Source organism: Oncorhynchus clarkii, chromosome 6, assembly GCF_045791955.1.
Source record: "Oncorhynchus clarkii lewisi isolate Uvic-CL-2024 chromosome 6, UVic_Ocla_1.0, whole genome shotgun sequence".
Classification (NCBI taxonomy): domain Eukaryota; kingdom Metazoa; phylum Chordata; class Actinopteri; order Salmoniformes; family Salmonidae; genus Oncorhynchus; species Oncorhynchus clarkii.
The window spans coordinates 80,274,609-80,281,322 of record NC_092152.1 but is presented as its reverse complement, the minus strand read 5'-3'; positions in this window follow the sequence as shown (position 1 = coordinate 80,281,322).

The following is a 6,714-nucleotide window of genomic DNA, read 5'->3' as shown; positions in this document are numbered from 1 at the left end:
ACTAGTTTACATGCTGAATACGGTAACATTAACTACACATATTAACACTAGTTTACATACTGAATACGGTAACATTACTACACATATTAACACTAGTTTACATACTGAATACGGTAACATTACTACTCAAATTAACACTAGTTTACATACTGAATACGGTAACATTACTACACATATTAACACTAGTTTACATACTGAATACGGTAACATTACTACACAAATTAACACTAGTTTACATACTGAATACAATAACATTACTACACAAATTAACACTAGTTTACATACTGAATACAGTAACATTACTACACATATTAACACTAGTTTACATACTGAATACAGTAACATTACTACACAAATTAACACTAGTTTACATACTGAATACGGTAACATTACTACACATATTAACACTAGTTTACATACTGAATACGGTAACATTACTACACAAATTAACACTAGTTTACATACTGAATACGGTAACATTAACTACACAAATGAACACTAGTTTACATACTGAATACGGTAACATTACTACACATATTAACACTAGTTTACATACTGAATACAATAACATTAACTACACAAATTAACACTAGTTTACATACTGAATACGGTAACATTACTACACATATTAACACTAGTTTACATACTGAATACAATAACATTAACTACACAAATGTAGTTGGTTCATTCTTATTCACGTTTCTGTGATATAGACATTTGGATCAACTGTTTGATACTCCTGACTCAAGAAAGTGGAAGAAATTGGATGTTGTTGAGAATCCTGTTATGCAAATAAGTCTGTTGTTATGGTGAGTGAATGAGGACCCAAAAGCGAACTAACTTAAACAGAGCTTCTTTAATAACCAAACATAGGTAGGCTCAGATAGACCGGCAGATTCCGACAGGACAGGACAAGGTTACAGCAAACATGACGATAGTCTGGCTCAGGCATGAAACACAAACAAGAATCCGACAAGGACAGGAACAGAAACAGAGAGAGATATAGGGACCTAATCAGAGGGAAAAAGGGAACAGGTGGGAAACGGGGTGAATGGGTAGTTAGAGGAGACAAGGAACAGCTGGGAGAAAGCGGGGGAGAAAAGGTAACCTAACAACGACCAGCAGAGGGAGACAGGGTGAAGGGAAAGGACAGAGACAAGACACAACATGACAGTACCCCCCCACTCACCGAGCGCCTCCTGGCGCACTCGAGGAGGAAACCTGGCGGCAACGGAGGAAATCCTCGATCAGCGCACGGTCCAGCACGTCCCGAGAGGGAACCCAACTCCTCTCCTCAGGACCGTACCCCTCCCAATCGACAAGGTACTGGTGACCACGGCCCCGAGGACGCATGTCCAAAATCCTGCGGACCCTGTAGATGGGTGCGCCCTCGACAAGGATGGGGGGGGGGGGGGGGGGGGGGGGGGGGGGGGGGGGGGGGGGGGAAGACGAGCGGGGGCGCGAAGAACGGGCTTAATACAGGAGACATGGAAGACCGGGTGGACGCGACGAAGGTATCGCGGAAGAAGAAGTCGAACTGCGACAGGATTAATGACCCGAGAAATACGGAACGGACCAATGAACCGCGGGGTCAACTTGCGAGAAGCCGTCTTAAGGGGAAGGTTCTGAGTGGAGAGCCAAACTCTCTGACCGCGACAATATCTAGGACTCTTAGTTCTACGCTTATTAGCAGCCCTCACAGTCTGCGCCCTATAACGGCAAAGTGCAGACCTGACCCTCTTCCAGGTGCGCTCGCAACGTTGGACAAAAGCCTGAGCGGAGGGGACGCTGGACTCGGCGAACTGAGATGAGAACAGCGGAGGCTGGTACCCGAGGCTACTCTGAAAAGGAGATAGCCCGGTCGCAGACGAAGGAAGCGAGTTGTGGGCGTATTCTGCCCAGGGGAGCTGTTCTGACCAAGACGCAGGGTTGCGAAAAGAAAGACTGCGTAAGATGCGACCAATAGTCTGATTGGCCCGTTCTGCTTGACCGTTAGACTGGGGGTGAAAGCCGGAAGAGAGACTGACGGAAGCCCCAATCAAACGGCAAAACTCCCTCCAAAATTGAGACGTGAATTGCGGACCTCTGTCCGAAACGACGTCTGACGGAAGGCCATGAATTCTGAAAACATTCTCGATGATGATTTGTGCCGTCTCTTTAGCAGAAGGAAGCTTAGCAAGGGGAATGAAATGAGCCGCCTTAGAGAACCTATCGACAACCGTAAGAATAACAGTCTTCCCCGCTGACGAAGGCAGTCCGGTGACAAAATCTAAGGCGATGTGAGACCACGGTCGAGAGGGGATAGGAAGCGGCCTGAGACGGCCGGCAGGAGGAGAGTTACCGGACTTAGTCTGCGCGCAGACCGAACAAGCAGCCACGAAACGACGCGTGTCATGCTCCCGGGTGGGCCACCAAAAACGCTGGCGAATGGAAGCAAGCGTACCCCGAACGCCAGGGTGGCCGGCTAACTTGGCAGAGTGAGCCCACTGAAGAACGGCCAGACGAGTAGGAACGGGAACGAAAAGAAGGTTCCTAGGACAAGCGCGCGGCGACGGAGTGTGAGTGAGCGCTTGTTTTACCTGCCTCTCAATTCCCCAGACAGTCAACCCGACAACACGCCCCTCAGGGAGAATCCCCTCGGGGTCAGTGGAGGCTACTGAAGAACTGAAGAGACGAGACAAAGCATCAGGCTTGGTGTTCTTAGAGCCCGGACGATAAGAAATCACGAACTCGAAACGAGCGAAAAACAGCGCCCAACGCGCCTGACGCGCATTAAGTCGTTTGGCAGAACGGATGTACTCAAGGTTCCTATGGTCAGTCCAAACGACAAAAGGAACGGTCGCCCCCTCCAACCACTGTCGCCATTCGCCTAGGGCTAACCGGATGGCGAGCAGTTCGCGGTTACCCACATCATAGTTACGTTCCGACGGCGACAGGCGATGAGAAAAATACGCGCATGGGTGGACCTTGTCGTCAGAGAGGGAGCGCTGAGAAAGAATGGCTCCCACGCCCACCTCTGACGCGTCAACCTCGACAACGAACTGTCTAGAGACGTCAGGTGTAACAAGGATAGGGGCGGATGTAAAACGATTCTTGAGGAGATCAAAAGCTCCCTGGGCGGAAACGGACCACTTAAAGCACGTCTTGACAGAAGTAAGGGCTGTGAGAGGAGCGGCCACCTGACCGAAATTACGGATGAAACGACGATAGAAGTTCGCGAAGCCGAGAAAGCGCTGCAGCTCGACGCGTGACTTAGGGACGGGCCAATCAATGACAGCTTGGACTTTAGCGGGATCCATCTTAATGCCTTCAGCGGAAATAACAGAACCGAGAAATGTGACGGGGGAGGCATGAAAAGTGCACTTCTCAGCCTTCACAAAAAGACAATTCTCTAAAAGGCGCTGGAGGACACGTCGAACGTGCTGAACATGAATCTGGAGTGACGGTGAAAAAATCAGGATATCGTCAAGGTAAACGAAAACAAAGATGTTCAGCATGTCTCTCAGGACATCATTGACTAATGCCTGAAAGACAGCTGGAGCGTTAGCGAGGCCGAAAGGAAGAACCCGGTATTCAAAGTGCCCTAACGGAGTGTTAAACGCCGTCTTCCACTCGTCCCCCTCCCTGATGCGCACGAGATGGTAAGCGTTACGAAGGTCCAACTTAGTGAAAAACCTGGCTCCCTGCAGGATCTCGAAGGCTGAAGACATAAGAGGAAGCGGATAACGATTCTTAACTGTTATGTCATTCAGCCCTCGATAATCTATGCAGGGGCGCAGAGACCCGTCCTTCTTCTTGACAAAAAAAAAACCCCGCTCCGGCGGGAGAGGAGGAGGGGACTATGGTACCGGCGTCAAGAGCTACAGACAAATAATCCTCGAGAGCCTTACGTTCGGGAGCCGACAGAGAGTATAGTCTACCCCGGGGGGGAGTGGTTCCCGGAAGGAGATCAATACTACAATCATACGACCGGTGTGGAGGAAGAGAGGTGGCCCTGGACCGACTGAACACCGTGCGCAGATCGTGATATTCCTCCGGCACCCCTGTCAAATCACCAGGCTCCTCCTGTGAAGAAGAGACAGAGGAAACAGGAGGGATAGCAGACATTAAACATTTCACATGACAAGAGACGTTCCAGGAGAGGATAGAATTACTAGACCAATTAATGGAAGGATTATGACAAACTAGCCAGGGATGGCCCAAAACAACAGGTGTAAAAGGTGAACGAAAAATCAAAAAAGAAATGGTTTCGCTATGATTACCAGAAACAGTGAGGGTTAAAGGTAGCGTCTCACGCTGAATCCTGGGGAGAGGACTACCATCCAGGGCGAACAAGGCCGTGGACTCCCTTAACTGTCTGAGAGGAATGTCATGTTCCCGAGCCCAGGTCTCGTCCATAAAACAGCCCTCCGCCCCAGAGTCTATTAAGGCACTGCAGGAAGCTGACGAACCGGTCCAGCGTAGATGGACCGACAAGGTAGTGCAGGATCTTGAAGGAGAGACAGGAGTAGTAGCGCTCACCAGTAGCCCTCCGCTTACTGATGAGCTCTGGCTTTTACTGGACATGAAGTGACAAAATGACCAGCAGAACCGCAATAGAGACAGAGGCGGTTGGTGATTCTCCGTTCCCTCTCCTTAGTCGAGATGCGGATACCTCCCAGCTGCATAGGCTCAGCTCCCGAGCCGGCAGAGGAAGATGGTAGTGATGCGGAGAGGGGGGCAACGGAGAACGCGAGCTCCTTTCCACGAGCTCGGTGACGCAGATCAACCCGTCGCTCAATGCGAATAGCGAGTTCAATCAGGGAATCCACGCTGGAAGGGACCTCCCGGGAGAGAATCTCATCCTTTACCTCTGCGCGGAGACCCTCCAGAAAACGAGCGAGCAAAGCCGGCTCGTTCCAGCCACTGGAGGCAGCAAGAGTGCGAAACTCAATAGAGTAGTCTGTTATGGATCGATTACCTTGACATAGGGAAGACAGGGCCCTGGAAGCCTCCTCCCCAAAAACAGATCGATCAAAAACCCGTATCATCTCCTCCTTAAAGTCCTGATACTGGTTAGTACACTCAGCCCTTGCCTCCCAGATTGCCGTGCCCCACTCACGAGCCCGTCCAATAAGGAGAGATATGACGTAGGCGACACGAGCAGTGCTCCTGGAGTAAGTGTTGGGCTGGAGAGAAAACACAATATCACACTGGGTGAGGAACGAGCGGCATTCAGTGGGCTCCCCAGAGTAACACGGCGGGTTATTGATTCTGGGCTCCGGAGATTCGAAAGCCCTGGAAGTGGCCGGTGGATCGAGGCGGAGATGGTGAACCTGTTCTGTGAGGTTGGAGACTTGGGTGGCCAGGGTCTCAACGGCATGTCGAGCAGCAGACACTTCCTGCTCGTGTCTGCCTAGCATCGCTCCCTGGATCCCGACGGCTGAGTGGAGAGGATCCGAAGTCGCTGGGTCCATTCTTGGTCGGATTCTTCTGTTATGGTGAGTGAATGAGGACCCAAAAGCGAACTAACTTAAACAGAGCTTCTTTAATAACCAAACATAGGTAGGCTCAGATAGACCGGCAGATTCCGACAGGACAGGACAAGGTTACAGCAAACATGACGATAGTCTGGCTCAGGCATGAAACACAAACAAGAATCCGACAAGGACAGGAACAGAAACAGAGAGAGATATAGGGACCTAATCAGAGGGAAAAAGGGAACAGGTGGGAAACGGGGTGAATGGGTAGTTAGAGGAGACAAGGAACAGCTGGGAGAAAGCGGGGGAGAAAAGGTAACCTAACAACGACCAGCAGAGGGAGACAGGGTGAAGGGAAAGGACAGAGACAAGACACAACATGACATCTGTATTGATTAAATACATTTTAGGCAAAAGTACTCTTTTATACTGTTCTCTGTCTCACCACTCATTCAAACATGATTTATTGCTTTAAAGGGGCAGTAATTTTATGACTAATAAATGTATGATATTTATTGATTCTTGAATATTTATAAATTCCTCATGAATTTAGTTCAAGTGTTGTACCCCCATCAGAACCCAATATATATATGCTTGTTTTACTTCAATGTTTGTTAAGCGTCAATCTGTATTTTTGTCCAAATTGAGTTATTGACATTTAGCCTCGTTCTGTTCAATGTTCTCAACCTATATATATATATATATATATATATATATATATTACTCTAAATACCCCAATTCATGTTAAGTTCAAAAGAATACAAGATTAAAATAGCTGACACCATTCAAATCAACGAGGAAAATGTAAAGCCAATTATCTCAGCATCATCTTTATGCAGACAGAACCTTTTGGTCCCAAACTCTAAATGTGTTTGTTTATGTCATGACCTCCTACTACCTGCCACTCTCTCTATTGGTTTGTTTATGTCATGACCTCTACTACCTGCCACTCTCTCTATTGGTTTGTTTATGTCATGACCTCTACTACCTGCCACTCTCTCTATTGGTTTGTTTATGTCATGACCTCTACTACCTGCCACTCTCTCTATTGGTTTGTTTATGTCATGACCTCTACTACCTGCCACTCTCTCTATTGGTTTGTTTATGTCATGACCTCTACTACCTGCCACTCTCTCCATTGGTTTGTTTATGTCATGACCTCTACTACCTGCCACTCTCTCTATTGGTTTGTTTATGTCATGACCTCTACTACCTGCCACTCTCTCTATTGGTTTGTTTATGTCATGACCTCTAC